Source organism: Dromiciops gliroides, chromosome 3 (assembly GCF_019393635.1).
Source record: "Dromiciops gliroides isolate mDroGli1 chromosome 3, mDroGli1.pri, whole genome shotgun sequence".
Taxonomy (NCBI): domain Eukaryota; kingdom Metazoa; phylum Chordata; class Mammalia; order Microbiotheria; family Microbiotheriidae; genus Dromiciops; species Dromiciops gliroides.
The window spans coordinates 56,317,697-56,335,329 of NC_057863.1; the positions used below are offsets into that span (position 1 = coordinate 56,317,697).

Here is a 17,633-nt window from a genome sequence, read left to right on the forward strand (position 1 = left end):
ACAGTAGCTTCTGCACCATCAACATTTTTTAAGAGACTTGTCTTCAGCACATCAGGGATAAGTGACTTGGGGGGTGGGGGTACTACCTCAAGCAGCACAGCTCAAAATCCCTTAAAGATTCAGTCCAAGGGCTTTGAACCTTTATGTGTCATGGATCCCATTGGCAGGCCGCTGAAACCTATGGACACCTCAGATAATGTTTTTAAATGCATAAAATAAAATATATAGGATTATAAAGAAAACAAAATATGTTGAAATAAGGTTATAATTTTTAAAAAATTCACAGACTCCAACTTAAGAAGAAACTTTAACTTAGTATATGGTCTTAGAAGGAGCTGCTATGGCTGAAAATGCGTGAGCCTATAGCTAGCCTGGCAATGAGCCTTTCTTAGTAAGTTAGGCTGGTGCTTGGGCAAGAGAAATATAGTCTGTTACTAAGGTTCTCCAGGTTGGTCAAGGTCTGCTAAGGCTTGAAGCCCATGCATTATTTTAGCCCAGCCTTCAAGAATCCTGGGTCTCAGGCAGCTAGGTGGCACAATAGAGTACCAGCCCTGGAGTCAGGAGGATCTGAGTTCAAATCCAGCCTCAGACACTTGACACTTACTAGCTGTGTGACCCTGGGCAAGTTACTTAACCCTCACTGCCCTGCAAAAAAACCCCAAAAAACCAAAACCAAACAAACAAAAAAGGAAAAAACAAAGCAGAACAAACAAGCAAAAAACAACAACTTGGGAACATAATTTTCAAAAAAAAGAATGCTGGGTCTCCTCTATGTCACAATAAAGCATCAAGGTAATAATAATAACAACAACAATAACAATAATAATAATAGCTAACATTTCTATAGCACCTACTATGTGACAACCACTGCACCAAGCACTTTACAATTATTCTCTCCTTTGATCGTCACAACAACCCTAGGAGGTTGGTGCTATTATTATTATTACTCTTTTACAGTTGAGGAAACTGAGGTAAACAGAGGTTAAGTCACTCTCCCAATGTCACATCACTAATAAGTGTTGTAGATTGAATTTTAATTCAGTTCTATACAGTCTGAGGCCCACTGCTCAATCTGATGTACTACCCCCTCTACCTATAGCACAAAGGAAGAAGAGGTATCTTTGACTCTTACGTCTTTCTAATCTGCCATATCCAACTAGTTAACCAAGCATGGTGGATCTTGCTTCTATAGCAATGCTACTTGTCTCTGCTCTAGAAGCTCTCTCTCTGATTTGAGCCTTCATGCCTTTCCACTTGGACTATTATAACAGTTTCCCAAGCAGTCCCTCTGTTTTAGTCTCTGCCCTTTCTAATTCACCCTCCTCCCGGATACCAAAGTAATATCTCTCTACTCCAGAGTTTCTAATAAGTTAAATCTTTGGAGGCCTTAAGGTACAGGATTAATTACAAATCTATCATTGTTTGGGCATCAAAAGATCTGGACTCCAGCCACTGGTCCTCTAATAAGCTAAAATTCTTTATGCCACCTAAAACACAGTTCGATAAGCTTTCTTTTTTCCATACCTGGCTGAATCAGTAGCTTATACAAATCCCATGCTGTGAGTATCCTTTCTAGGGGATACTCCTGTATTATATAGTAGGGTTCAGTATTTTTAGTCCCCATATTGTAATTCAAAATATGCCTCACTAAAACAAAAAGATAAATAAAATGAAAAATAGAAATAGGAAATCTATAAAAACAACACATTACTAAAGCAAAAAGATAAACAGAATTAAAAATCAAAATATAAAATCCACAAAAATAAAGCATTAACATGATCTTATCCCTTGTTTGTCTGATTACCCAGACTAAAGTTAGAAAAAAAAAAGGGGGGGTACTTAAGAGGCACTTGGGTACTTAGTAGGAGGTACTTAGGTACTTAGCAGGTAGAAGAAACCCAATTGAAAATTTAAAGGGACAGACACATAAAATCAATGAAAATAGGAGAAATGTAAAACATAAAATTTCTTACACAACTTGTTTTGCAGAGAAGATCAGAAGATTGAGGGGTTCAGCACCTCCTTTCGTGGTTGCCAGAACTGTGATGTGCAAAATCAAATGTGTGGTCACCTTATTTCTGTCCCAAGTTTGAGGAAAATTAGTTGGGATTTCTAGTATATTTGTTACTTAGAAATTAGAAACTTTAGCACCAGTTTGGGGCATTAAGCATTTATTAAAGCATACCAAGTATTAGTAAAAAGAGAACACCTGGATCAGAAAGTTAAGAAAAGGCCTATCTAGCCCAGAGCTCCAGCCTGGCCTGCTTCTTCCTCCAAGTCTTCTACCACTAGCCTGTCCAGGAGCCAAACTGAGAGTAACTGCATGTGGAAGCTTTTTATGGGCCTGGCGGAGAGGTGGTCCTTACATACTGCTTCAAGCTCATTGGCTAGCATCAACCAAATCCACTGGTTCACTGGACTTGAGGGTGGTCCTGTATTGAGGTCAGAGTTCACACCCTCTGAAAACATACCTTCTTTTTTTTTATTTTATTTTTTTTTAGTGAGGCAATTGGGGTTAAGTGACTTGCCCAGGGTCACACAGCTAGCAAGTGTTAAGTGTCTGAGGCTGAATTTGAACTCAGGTACTCCTGACTCCAGGGTCAGTGTTCTATCCACTGCGTCATCTAGCTGCCGGGAGAACATATCTTCTTGAGGGCCAGGAAGGTTTGGTTTGAGTTGAATTAACTTTAAGTGAGTTAATCAGCAAAGTCAGTCAATCTCAGTCAATCCAATCAATCCCCTCTAGTGTGTGTGTGTGTGTGGGGGGGGGGGGTTGGGCATTAACAAAACCCTATTATTTTCTCACAAGGGACAACTCAGGTTTAAACTTTAGTATGAATATTTCTGTCAGAGTATTTAATATCTTTATTTTTCATGCTCAGTATAAGACCGACTAATCTAGACAGGGCTGATAGCAAATCTTTCCTCAAATCAACTGTCTGAAACAAATTCAGTCGGTGGGGGATGGGGAAACTCTAACCATAGGGTAGGAGAAGCTGAGAGTATTGTGGGGGGGGGGAAGTTTATTAGCTCCCCATTTTAAACAAATTCTAAAGTTCCTGCCAGTTAAATATTTGATTCAGTTGTTTCTACATGGTAAAAGAGCTCAAGTGCTATTAGGAGCCCTCTAAATTTCAGCACCCTGAGCCAAAGCCCCAATTACTTCGTCTTAATCGTAGTTCTGCTTTCTTTGACCTACTGCTCACTCTCTTCTCAAATTACTTTGTATTTGCTCATCTATGAACGTAGTTTTTTACTGCCACCCCAAGTAGAACATACTCTTTGAGAACAGAGATTGTTTTGTCTTTGAATCCCCAAACCTAGGAGGCATTTAATACTTGTTTGTTGAATTGGAGATTGTAAACCATCTGAAAATAAACTGGTACACTGTGTATCTTTAAGGAAGTGTCTCCCAGTGATAAAGGAACAAAATCTATTACCCAGTGATCCTCTGAAATAATGTCCAAGGGCCAACAAGTTCTCTGCAATATACAGAGCGCCGCTAAAATGGGACAAACCCTCTGCCCTTAATTTCCAATGCAATCTGTCCTTAAAAGAGGGTGTCTAGAATGAGGCAGTAAACCTCTCCGGTGATCTTGATCTCCCCACTCTTTGCCATTTTTTATCTCCTTTCATATGCATTCTGTTTCTTTTACTAACTATCCCAGTGTCTGCCTTGCTTGTCCGAGATCTATGGACACCAAGTTTTAAGTTTCTTTCCACATGATTTTCTTGATTAACTAACTAGCTTCAGAATTTACAATGACCATTTTTTGAGCTCCGATGTCTCATCTTTGTACTTAAAAAAAAAGAGGCTAACCCTTTTTCATTATTTTCATAGTACGAATTTTAACTTTAGATATTAAATGGTAATTTCAGATTGCTTTTTCAGAGATTCCTTAATCTAGCCTCGGATACTCACTAGATGTATCACCCTGGGCAAGTCACTTAACCCTGTTTGCCTTAGTTTCTTCATCTGTAAAATGAACAGGAGAAGGAAATGACAACTCCCTCAGATATCTTTGCCAAAAAATCCCCAAATGGGGTCAGAAAGAGTAGGACACAACCAAACAACTGAACAACAACATAATGCTTTTATGAATAAATGGATGGATGAAAAAGCATTTATTAAGCACTCACTATATGCCAAGTGCTGTGTTAAATTTAAATACAAACAGCAAGTTAGTTTCTGTGTTCAAAGAGTTTACATTCCAATTGGGGAAGACACACATGAGTGAGTGGTAGTTATTCATGGAAAACACAGGGATGGAGACTAGGGTCATAGGGCAATTGATTGGTAGTGTTCTATCAATGATTTGATTATTGTTCCCAGAGCTAAAGGTGGAAATTGGCAAGAGAGGAGAGGCATGATGTACTCCCACTCTGGGATGGCATGGCAAGCACTGGGAAGAAGCAGTGTGCTGAATCTGGGTCAGGTTAGTTATGGTGACCACTCACCAAGTCAAGCCTCAAGGTCCTGAGTAGAGATGGAGTTCAAACACTGTATTAGAGTGGGAGAGAGAAAGGCAGCTGCCTTTCCTAATCCCTTTCATTCTAGTGCCTTCCCTCTAGTGATTGTTTCCAATTTATCCTGCATGGAGCATGTCTGTTTGTTGTTTGCATGTCACCCCCTCGCCCCCATTAGACCTTAAGATTGGGGACAGTGCTGTCAGCACAATACCTGGCATGTAGTATGCGCTTAATAAATGTTTACTGACTGACTATAGTAGGTGCTTAATAAATGTTTATTGACTGACTGGGAGTCATGAATTTATTCATTCATTAACAAGTATTGATTAAGCACCTTATATAGCCATAAAGCATTGCTTCAATCAAAGATGATAACCATCTGAAAATAAATATGCTAGAGCTGGAACAGAACTTTGAGATCATCTGGGGCTAATCTAATTATGCCCATAAAGTAGCTCTTTGAAGGTAGGGACTATCTATAGCTATAGCTATCTGTACTAATATAGATTACTATATGTGTATGTAAATATATATAGTGTGTATATGTAGTATATATGTTTGTATGTACATATGTGTGTATTTGTATATAGTTGCTCAGTGGATAGAGTGCCTAGCCTGGAGTCAGGAAGACCTGAGTTCAAATCCAGCCTCAGACATTTACCAGCTATGTGAGCCTAGGCAAGTCACTTAACCGTGTTTGATTCAGTTTCCTCATCTGTAAAACAAGCAGAAGGAAATAGTAAATCACTCTAGTATCTTTGCTAAGAAAACTCCAAATGAGGTCACAAAGAGTCACACACAACTAAAATGAATGAACACTATATATGTGTTTACACACACATGCATGTCTGTATGTATAATGACAGAGTAATGACATTCAGAAAACATTTTAGACATTTGTGCCAGCCTCTGGGAATATATACATATATACACATGTGTGTGTATACACACACACACACATACACTATGTGGTTGTGTATAGTGGAATCAGGCAGACCTGAGTTCAAATCCAGCCTCAAACACTTATAACCCTGGGCAAGTCACTTAACCCTGTTTGCCTTGGTTTCTTCGTCTATAAAATGAGTAGAAGAAGGAAATAGTAAACCACTCCTGTATTTTTGCCAACCCCCCCCCCACAAATGGAGTCACAAAGAGTCAGACATGACTAAAATGACCAAGTTCTATATGCATGTATGTATACACACATATATGTATGTATATGTATATATAATGGCATAGTAATGATACTTGGCAAACATTTAAGACATTTATGCCAGCCTCCAGGAATACACATATATACACACATATACACATTCATATACATGTGTATATGCATTTATGTGTATGTACATATTCCCAGAGGCTTGCATAAATGTCTTCAATGTTTTCTGAATATTGAATATAGTGAATGAGAAAATTGAGGCCCTTGTAGGGAGGATCATAGCATTAGAATTAGAAAAGACCTCAGAAGGCCTCTAGTCTAAGCCCCTGAGGCCTACAGAAAGGAGCTGAGCTGCCCAGGGTGATGCATATGCAAAGCACTGTGCTAGGTTGGGGAGGGGGGGGGTGGAGATATGAAAAATAAGATGTGCTCCCTTCTCCCCTAGGAATGCACACTCTGGGGAGGTGGGGCGTGCACCCCAAAGGCAGGCTGTTAGAAGTGGTGTTTACGGTGTGCTATGGGAATTCAGAAAAGGCAAAGATGAGGACTGCAATTTGGGCTTTGAGACATGTGCAGAATTTCAACAGGTGGAGATGGGAGTGAAGGGGAGGGCATGCCAGGTGGGGAGAATGACCTGAACCAGGAGAAGCCCAGGGTGTGTTTAGGGAACAGTCCAGTTATACGTGCAAAGACATAGAGAAAGATCAAGCTAGGAGGGCAGGACAGCAGCCTAGGATTCTCATCCAACATCCGCTACGGACAGATCACTCACTTCACCTCCTCCGTGTCTCAGTTTTTCCATCTAAGAAACCGAAAGCAATCATTCCACCTGGCTTATGATATAAAGACACCAGTGGTAGAACATGAAATATATAAAATATTCTATAAAAACAATAAATATTTTAAACACTGTAAAAATTCCAGATACTATTTATCTTCCTCCTTTCGCTATACTGGTGTGCATCAATAAATTTATTAATAGTTTTTATTTAGCATTTCCAAAAGCAACAAATCAATCTTCCCCTGGCTTGTTTGACCTGAAAAATGTAAAAAGGGTTTCCCTCAATATCGCTCCTGAAAACAAACAAGGAAGAGAACATCCCTACCTGGGTAGTTTTATCACCGGGCCTGAAGTCAGAAGGGGAGAAAAATCCACAGATCAGAACCAGCTTCACTGTAAATATCGGGAGCCAATTCAAGAATATTCCGTGTCTATCCTTGTGTAGCCAGAGCTGCACGGAGGTGACCAGAGAGAGGGAGTTTTACTGTTTCCTTTTTTTCTTATGGCTAAACTGCCTGGCCTATAATCTTGACCATTCACAGCAGGAAAAGGGCATGTTAAACATAGCACTTAGTGCTGTTACATAACTAGACAGAGGTCCTGTTTCAGGATTTTTCAATCCCCTTTCTTTTATTTTTAAAACCTGGGAACCACTTGGTTTGGGGGGACAAATGATCTCACTCATTTCCAATCTGTCTTCAGCGCCTCCTCTCTGAAAGTAGAAAATCTAAGGCTCCGACATATTAAGGGATTTGCCCAAGGTCAGATTGCACGTCAGTGGCAGATGAAAGCTTCAAGCTCCTTACTACTGCCAAAAGTAACAACAATAACAAATCCCCAAACAAAACAACAACAACACACACACACACACAATCATGTAAAAACAAAACCAAAATCAAAACCCTGGTCATTGGAATGGGTGGGGAAAAGGTATAAGTTTGTGTACCCATTAGGTAGTGCCTAGTTTTTATTTTTAGCCTCTTATCGCTAAGCTTCTCATTCATTCCAGAAATGTAGGCACCATCACAGACTACCTGGAGAACCCATACGGATCAGCCAAGCTCCAAATCATATCTAACCTCAGAGAAAACAAACCACACCATACGTGGCCAAAACCATTCACAGAAATCATGGCAGATCAAATGATTATCCAGAATGCATTGAGTAGTCTTGGGAGAGGTAGATTATTCTCCACCTGCTCCCTGCTCATTCTATATGGGAAGAGGAGGGGTGGGCTTTCTTTCCTGGTAAAAAGATTCTGAATGTGCTTCTTCTGGGAGGGTGTTTGTACTCTTTAACCCAGAGATTGAGGAAGTCAGTCAGCCAGCAAATCAACATTTACTGAGCACCACAGTGTGCAGAGAGCACTGTGGGAAGACACAAAAATAAATTGCAGACACAGTTCCTGCCCTTAAGAAGTATACTTGAGTTAATGACGTAGGTAAGGACAGAATGGGAGAAGTGCTGGTAAATCTGGAGGGGGGGGGGGAATGCAAATTGTGAATAAATATAATGTGTGTGTGTGTGTGTGTGTGTGTGTGTGTGTTGATCTCTGAAACTATTTTTAGTATGAGAGAATGAATAGAGCTGTTTCCAAATGGAATAGTTCTGGCACAAAAGGAAACCAACCCCTCCCAGGAAAATCTTTTTTTTCCTTTTTTTCTTTCTTTCAAAGAATCTTCATCAGAAAGTTCAAAAGACTAGCATTCCTGGCTCCCTTGACAAGTGACTTCAGGGCTCTAGGAGGTCCTGATAATCGATAATAGCTGTTAAGGTTTAGAAATATGAAAGAACCACCGTGGGGCACCACAAAGGAAGTCAACCCCCCCTCTTAATTTCTTTCTTACTCTGGGAATCACAATCAAATCAACTCTGCCATGGCTTCTGAATAGGGTGTGTCAACTGATCATTCTCCACTTCCACTCACCATTCCAGTAATTTTCCAGACCAAAACGCTCTTCCCTAGCCACTCTCTCTTATGTGTGGGATTTCTTCCATTAGTCCATAAGGGCAGGGACTGTCTCTCTTTTATATCTGCTAACATAAGGTTTACTGCTAACGATAAATGTAAGCATTTTATAGAATGTTTTAGGGTTTGCAAAAGCACAGTACAAATAGTATCGCATGGGATCCTCACAACAACCCTAGGAAGGAGGAAGGTAGGTTATTCCCATTTTACAGGTAAAGAAACTGAGGCAGGCAAGTTAGGTGACTTGCCCAGGGTCACACAGCTAATAAGTGTCTTAAGTCTGAATTTGAACACAGATCTAACTCTAAGCCTAGCTCTCCATCCACTGTGCTTCCTAGCAACCTCTAAATCTTTGTTACAAAAGGCCTGTTTTCTTTTGACTTTCTACTCCTCCTGACTTTTGCCCATTAGACCTCAGTTCCAAATACCTGCCTTCTAGATGCACAGTCAATTGATCCTACACAATAATCTGTTTGTCTTGGGAGGGTGACTAGGTGAATTGTAACCTGATCCGAGGCTCCCGCGGCTCCTGCTAGAGGAGGAGTCTCTAAAGTGGAGGAGCAAGGCCCCCAGGGAAAGTACAAAATAGTAGAACATCTCAGAGGTTCTTAACCTGGGATGAAGGACCGAATGATTTCACAAGTCCATGAGCTTTGATGGGGGGGAACAATTACACCAACAATATTTTCACTACCCTCAGTCTGAAATTGAGTATTTCCTTCCTTTATTTAAAACCATCATCCCGAGAAAGGGTTCCCAGTTTTACCCAGACTGCTGAAGGGGTGCATCTGTCTGTCTGTCTCTGTCTCTGTCTCTGTCTCACATATACACACACACACACACACACACCTCAGAACTCTTGGTCTATTCACATTTGTTTTTCTCTTTAAAAATTAGACTATACTAATATTTAACGTAAGGATTGACACTGGCCTCCTCAGTGGGCCTTTATGTCAGATGGTCATATGTTCCACATGGTAGGCAAGGAAGTATCTTGTGGGAGGAGTGGAAGATCTACATCCTGAAGGGGATGAAGGTAGTAACCTCCCCCTGGCCACTAACTTTTAGGGTAGTCAGTTTAGTGTGCACAGTTAAGTAGGTTTACAGACCACATTATCTACTTTTAAGTAAACCAACCTTCACAAAATGGACAAATTGCTTAGAAAGATTGCTGCCAAAATAACCCTCCAGACTGAACATAACACTAATAATATTGTGAGCACGAGCCAATGCTAGGAAAATGATGGAGGGCATTTCTGCTACTCCGACTAAGGGCTCTTCATCAGTACCACTGCAAGGAAAAACAATGACACTAATCAGAGCTGGCAAGAAGCTCCCCACCCAACCCACACCCCACTAGAAATTATTGGAGTTATTTGAAATATGGATTTGTATCCATTTCCTTTACTAGGAACCTTGTGCGATGAAATATTAGGTGGCACAGTGGATAGAGTGCCGGGCCTGGAGTCAGAAAGATGTCTCTTCCTGAATTCAAATCCAGCCTCAGTCTATTACTAGCTGTGTGACCCTAGGTCAGTCACTTAACCCTGTTTGCCTCAGTTTCCTCATTTGTCACATGAGCTAGAGAAGGAAATGGCAAACCATTCCAGTATCTTTGCCAAGAAAGCCCCAAATGGGGTCACAAAGAGTTGGACATTACTGAAAACGACTAAACAGGAAGTAAGAAATCATCACAATTCATGAAATGTTTAAAAGCTAAGCCTTGGGGCTGAAAACAACACGTGTCACCCTTGAAAATTCATTTATGTATATGTATATGTATATGTATATATATATATATTTTAGATTATAGATATATTTAGATTTAGATACAGTTAGATTTATTTTAGATTATATATATATATATATATATACATTTCTGTGTATATATATATATTTTTAATTGGAAATACTTTTCCAAACTGCTAAAAGTTTTTTTTCAAATGAAGAATTTCAGTGAGATTTGATCCCATTTCTTAAAAATATAAAAAAGCAACATCCTCAAATTAATTTGTAAGAACAACTGATTGACATGGGAGAGATGGAAATTTACTGACTGGATTTCAACAAAAACCTTTTCACAATTGGTAGATGGAAATATCATCATTTAATGAATTTTTCATGTGAATCCACGAATCTTTGTGACGTATTGTTTTCAGTTATGACAGCCATCAAAACCAACTATCAGAATTAACAGCTTAGGACTAGACCTTAGAATCTCTGTATGACAAAATGCTATAAATCAAGATTTTCAAAAATAATGAAGGATATTCAAGTACATTACTCTCACTAAAAATATAATTACTCTTACTTTAGCAAGAGCAAAAGATTTTTGTACTGGTAAAATTTTTTAAAAGATCGTTTCCTCTTTATCTCATATTTTAAGTAGTTTATGTATATTTCAATATGTATAATATATTAATACTGTTTATCTCATATTTTAATGGTTTATGTATATTTTATAATACACGCAATATATTAATCTAATATTATATGCGCATAATTTATAAATATATGTATACATAGAGAGAAAGCTTAGAAATTTTTTATTGATGGGTATATGACCAGAAAAAAACATTGGAGACCACCCCTTACATGATAGCACATATAGCTGTCTACATTTATATGGTACTTTATAAGGATATATATATTCCACATGTATAAATATTTTGCATATATGTTATATATGTATGTGTGTGTGTATATATATGAAGGGGAGAGAAGGATAGAGGGAGGAAGGAGGGGGAGAGAGACAGACAGAGACAGAGACAGAGAGAGAGAGAGAGATAGAGAGGGGAAGGAGGGAGGGAAGGAAGGAGAGAGAGAGAGACTCATGCAGACCTGAGTTTCATCTTTAGGGCCTTTCTCTATAATCTGTTTGGGTTGTATTTTGACCCAGGGTTTCCCCTGGGAACATCAGACTTTGACTAGGCTTCCATAAAAAAAAAAAAAAAGGAAAAGGAAAAAGGGCACTCAACTCCTGTTGAAAGCACTTAAGCTAACGACATCTAAGAGAGGACAGGCTTTATTTAACCAGACCAAAACCACTAAGGAAGGACTTAAATCAGAGTTCATTGACTGTCACCCCTATTCCCCTTTCCCCTTTTGCCAGCCTCCGCCTTCCCAGGACCTTTACAATTCTCCCAACTATTGGTAATCCTTTGGATGAACCCTGGGCTGCCACCACAAGGGGAAAGCACCCCAGCAAACACTGTGCCCAACTCCCTAGCGATGAATGTCATTATCAATACAGTTTATCAACTCATTGATCTTAGTTGCTGCATTCACTCCAAAGTTGGGAGTTTGGGTCAATGCCAGAACACAGTGCCACGTTAATGGAGCAACCAGGGCCCCAGGCAAGGTGAGTTTACACATTGTCAAGGAGACACGAGGGGGAGGAGGCAGAGGCTTGTTCGGTTTCAGCAGAACTATAACTGATAACTATATTATCTTGTTTCATTTTTACAGCCCTGTGAAGCAGGCAGTGCAAGTATTCTTCATCTGTAAAATGGGGAATCGGAGGCGTTGTCACGTGAAGTGGATTTTTATAAGGTCATCTAATAACGGGTTGGTGGCAGAGAAAAGCTCTATGTCTAATGTGTTATTATTCTATGACACCTAGCCACCTGATATGAAATGGCAGTAAGTAAGTAACCCTATTTGCTTCTGTTGGAACCTACCAGATGATAGGGCAGCTGATTTAAAAGTTAATTGGGGTCACCAGCTAGCCCTATGGTTCCTATCTGATGGGGCTCTATTCTTATTTCCTTTCAAAGAAACTTAGAGCTTGAAGAAAATCAGAAATTACCTCATCTCATGTTATAACATGGAGAAACTGAGGTTCACAAGCAAAATGATCTGCCCAAGATGACAAGACCTGGGATTTCTGACTCCCAAAGCTATGACCCCTTTTTCCCAGTAGCATCAGGATGGAATTCAGAGCAGGTGTTCTTCTTAACTTGGGGTCTGTGAACTTTTTTTAAAATATATTTTTGACAACGGTATTTCAGTATAATTGGCTTCCTTTGTAATCTTACATACTTTATTATATTCATTTAAAAACAATTCTAGTGTGATCCTGGGCAAGTCACTCCCCCCCCACCCAGTACCTCAAAAAATAAATTAAAATAAAATAATGAATACAAATTAACAAATAAATAAAAAAAGCATAATTCTGGGAAGAGTTCTATAGGCTTCTCCAGACTGTGAAAAGGTTTCATGATTTAAAAAAACCCAAACCTTTCCTGGATTAGAGGAGCTAGAAAAGGAAATTCTGGTAATCCAGAAAGCAGGAACCAGTCTGAAAGATTATCCCCATCCACGTTCCTCGACTGTCTCTGGGTCCCAGGCCGCTGTTACATGTAGACATTTTCCAGGGCTTATAGTTTAGCCTTTCTAGTCTCCAGGAACTCTACATTTTCTTCTCTCTGAAGCCCCTGTGAATTCTTGCCTATGTCCTTTAATACAGCTGTTCTCATCTGGGGGTCCAAGGGCCTCCAAGGCTCTGGTCTATTTCCTGAAATCTTACTATCTGCAAGATTAAAAGTCCTGGAACCAGACTTTAAATTCCAAACGGCCTTTGTTCAATCATTGATGGCCACAAAAAACCATGAGGTGCAAGTTTTACTGATTTGAAGACAGCCCTTACACATCCCTCCTCTCTATGAAGCCTCAGACTTACAAATCAGATAAAATTTGGGATTGATTTTACCAATATATATATATATATATATACCAATATATATTTTACCAATATATATATATACCAATATATTTACCAATATATATACCAATATATTTACCAATATATATATATATATTTTCACCTGGCACTATAACTAGGGTAGACAACCAGAACTTTGCTCTGAGGAGAAGCGGAAATTTACAAGATGCTGCTGACAACACTTCTTATTCCTTTAGAGAATAAGTTAGCACGAATAATTAGTTAACATAGGAAGCTACCAGACGGCTCACTTCCTCTCACCCACCTTTTAAAAACAAAGTTAATTTGAGGGCACATTTCATGCAACTTGCCAGAAGGACAGATTTTGTGACGCTTGCCCTGGGCACCAAAAAAAAAAAAAAAGATGGTTACGGCCAAGGGACTGCTACTAATTTCCTGTAAAAGGTCCGCTCCACCATTACACTTAAAATAGGATTCAGTTTGGCCAAAAAAAAAAAAATCAGCTGACACCCTGTCCCCTGTTTTCAGTACTATTTCTGTTATGTAAAATGAGGTAAACCTGCACTCCGGTGAGATTTTTTTTTTTTTTTCCCCCTCCACTAAACCTGCCAATAAGACAATGACACTTTATGGGCAACAACGACTTGGGGGAGAGGAGAATGCTCAGCCAGGCTGATCAGAAGACTTTAGGATGGTCCCTTTGTGTCTGTATGGATATACAGGTTAACACGTTTTTTCCTTTTGTTTTTCCTTGCTTAGGGAAACTGTCACCATCGGCATTCTGGACTTGTATTCAGATGACGTGGGTTTGAGGCCTGGCTCTGCCGCTGAATTGCTGTGTGACCCTCAACATATGGTAGGAGTTTAGTTCTGATAAAGGGAAGCTGAGGTGGCATCTGGTCCGACCTCCTTAGGGGTGAGGAAATGGAGGCCCAGAGAGGTGAACAGAAGCCCCCAGTTTTCCCACAGGTGGTTAGATAGCAGAACCAGTATTGAACTCGTCTTTTGATTCCAAATTCAGAGCCTTTTCCACTGGGATACCACATGGCCTAGCTCAGCCTCAATCTACCTCATCCATAAAATGGGAATTAGAACCCTTTGAATACCGACTTCCAGGCATTCGTGTGACTCTTAAAGCAAGATGATGGGAGTGATTTATTACCAGAAATCATTATATCAACATAAGCAGGGCTCCCCCAAAAAACCCAAAATGATAGGCAAAGTGAAGACCGAAAGTTGGCGGGAACTAAAGTTTTAGGTAGAAAACACGACAATATGCGGAAAGGACAAGACACAATATGCGGGATTCTGGCATCTGCCCGTATGCCAGATGTCAGGGCATAGGCGGGAATAAAAATAATCCTTCTATAAATAGGGCACTAGACAGTGGCAGCTCAATCAGGTTAGCAAACTCGGGTCTAGGTTTCCGCAATCTGCCGATCCGGCCTGGGCCCTGACAGTTCCATGCCTGGGCTGTGGTCTTCCTTTACCCGCTGCTCCAGGTGGGCAAAGGCCATGTTAGAGCCTGAGGACACCAGCTAGCAAGAAGGTTTGTTTGGAAGTGGGAACTCTTAGTTCATGACCTAGGAAGTAAACTCTCCCCAAGTCCCTGAAGACAGGCAGGCAACGCTCCAGCGGCCAGAGCCAAAGCTGGGGGACCAGAGAAGGGGAGAGGACAAGAGAGCCCTGAGCCTGGGCAGCCTCCCTCAGGGCTGCGGCCCTGGCACCTTGGATCCTGGAGGGCTGCGGTCCCCTTCTGCAGGCCAGATGGGAGCCTAGGCTGGCACTGTGGGCTGGGTGACTTCCTCTGTGGCCGTGCCCAGCCCAGGCCCTGTTGGCACTCCTGCCTCTCCCTGCCCCTGCCTGCATTCCAGTGGCAGTCAGTGCCAGGCACCCAGCCTCCCCAGGCCTTGAGATCTCTCTCTCTCTCTCTCTCTCTCTCTTGCCCTGGTGCAGCTGCTGGCCGGTGGCTCTGGGAGGGGACCCTGTGCTAGCTGAGGGGGAAGGTGCAAGGGGTCGCCCCGCCGGACTTACTCTCTGTGCAGACTCCTCTGCTGCCCGCTCCCCCAGGCTCAGGGCTCAGGAGCGCTGCCTGCTTTTACCTCTCTCACTCTCTCTGTCTCTCTGTCTCTCTCTGTCTCTTGGGCTCCTTCAGCTGCTGCCCGGACCAGCTCCAGATATTTGCCCGCTGATGTCACCACTCTGACTTCCTGCATTGCTCATGTTCAGTAAAGTTGGGGCGCTACAGCCCAGCCTGTCTTCCAGCAGGGGCTTAAAAAAAAGCTGGGAGGGGAGGAGGAGGAGGAGGAAGAGGAGGAGGAGGAGGAGATGGGCAGGGGAGGAGAGCAGAGGGGAGGGGAGGGCACAAGAGGCGTTTACCTTACTTTGAGATTTAGTGCAGCTGCTACTCCCATCCCCCCCAGTCCAATTTCCTGGCGGCTGGGGAGAGGCTGGTGGACGGAGCAAGCTCGGATGACGTCAGGGGCAGAAGCTCACAGTATCTGACTCAGCAGCAGCAGCAGCAGCGGCAGCCTTGGTTACAAAGCTGCCCTGCTAAGGGACAGGGGATGAAAAGGGCCTTTGAGGGCCTAACCCCCCACCCCCCAGTCCCCACGCTTGGCTTGCCACCAGTTCCTTGTCCTCTTGGGGGTGTGGGGAGCCGGGATACCCTGAGAAAATTCCTTCTGGCTCTCTGAGGCCCGCCTCTGCCTTGGCACCGGCTGAAAGGGTGCCCTGGATGGTGCTGATCAGCCTGGCAGAGGGCGGTTCAGCCTGGAGATTTACAGTCAGGGGACCTAAACTGGAATCCCAACTTGGAGTTACGAGCTGGGTGACCTTGGGAAAGTCAATCCCTTCCCCTGGCCTCACTATCTTCATCTGTAAAATGGAGGAATTGAATGAGATGACCTCCAATTGGGCCCCAGAGCTATTTCCTCAGTTTCCTCATTTGTCAAACATTTATTAAGCACCTACTTATGCTGTGCTAAGCACATTTGTAAAATGAAGTGATTGAACTAAGGGAACTTCAAGGGAAGTGGAAAGACTACTTTCTGGGTTTGGTGTCAGAGGCCTTGGGTGTGAATCCTGCCTCTGCCCGGACCAATCAGGTGACCTTCACATCCATTTCTTCATCTATAAAACGAGGGGGCTGGACTCAATAACCTTCAAAATCCTTTCTAGACATAAATCTGTGCTGCTATATGTAAATGCTAACATTCTAAGTGCAGTGCGTGTGAGAGGAAGCCCCTAAGACCAGCGTGGTTGGTAAGGCCTTCCTGAGTGCAATTGGAAAGTCATCACGCCCTCTTCCGCCATACTTTCTCTCCTTTTGGTGAATCCCCAGTTTAACTCATGGGGTTGTTGGAAGAAACTTATACAAATGTTAGGTATATGCGTTATTGCCTTTTTGGGATATCACCCCATACCTTCAGCCCCCTCACCCTCATCAAAAATGTCCATCCCATGTTGGATCCTCTTGGACAACCTTCCATGCAAGGTGTTTTATGTATTAATATATTACTCCTTTTAGGTCACAGAGTCATTTTTAATGGGGCTTCCTAAAGAGCGAACTGACTTTTCTAATCAAATCAGTCAATAAACAGTAACTGCTCTCACGTTCATTACCTTATAGCCTGAACTACTGCAATAGCCTGCCATTGGTTTCCCTGTCTCAAACTGCTCCCAGTTCTGATCTACCCTCCACAGCTGTCGAATTGATCCTTCTGACGTGTAGATCTAACCACATCTCACACAGACGTGTCCCATTCAACAACTCCAGTGGCCCCCGTCACCTCCAGGATCCAACATAAAATCATCTCTTTGGCATTCAAGGTTTTTCACAAGCCGCCCCTCCCTCCCACCCTCCCACCCCTTCTAGTCTTAAACCCTACTCCCAGGGCTGCACTCTGCTCTCTGGTGACATTAGCCTCTTGTCCATTCCTCACAGAAGACACTCCATCCCCTGATTGAGGCTCCTCCCACCCCATGCCTGGAATAGTCACCTCCATCTCCTGGTTTCTCTGGCTTCCCTGAAGTCCAATTAAAGTCTCATCTTCCTTGAGAAACTCTTTCTGATCTCACTTAATGCCAGAGCTTTCCCTCTATTGATCATCTCCTGCTTATCCTGTTGATAAGAACATCAATTGTTTTCATATAGTCCCCCATTAGACTGTGAGCAGGGACGGCTTTGCCTATCTTTGTAACTCAGTGCCTGATGTACAACGGGGACTTAATAAATGCTTACTGACCAACTGACTATTATGTGCCCATTATGTGCTGGTCACTCTGCTAGGTGGTAGGGATACTGTATTTCTTTTTGGGGAGGGGCAGGGCAATGAGGGTTAAGTGACTTGCCCAGGGTCACACAGCTAGTAAATGTCAAGTGTCTGAGGTCAGATTTGAACTCAGGTCCTCCTGAATCCAGGGCCAGTGCTTTATCCACTGCACCACCTAGCTGCTCCCAGGGATACTATATTAAATGATTCATTTAACCCCTCTTTTATTCCAATCAGTATTATTCAGTTTTGTGTGCTTCCACAGGGGGAGTGAGCATTTCTATTCAAGTATT

General features: G+C 42.0%; 1 protein-coding gene across 5 annotated transcripts in view; it reads right to left on the reverse strand.

Annotated features, from left to right (window-relative positions):
- Window positions 1-16,099, reverse strand: part of ZBTB38 (zinc finger and BTB domain containing 38) — a 104,998-nt gene extending 88,899 nt beyond the window's left edge. For 4 of the 5 annotated variants that reach the window (XM_043991838.1, XM_043991832.1, XM_043991834.1 and 1 more), the window contains exon 1: window positions 15,101-15,247. The gene's annotated coding sequence lies outside the window, so the exon portion shown is untranslated. Of the gene's footprint in view, window positions 1-15,100; window positions 15,248-15,445 lie in introns of those variants that run through there. The other variant, XM_043991831.1, reaches the window with a different exon arrangement.
- Between the last annotated feature and the right edge of the window lie 1,534 nt (window positions 16,100-17,633).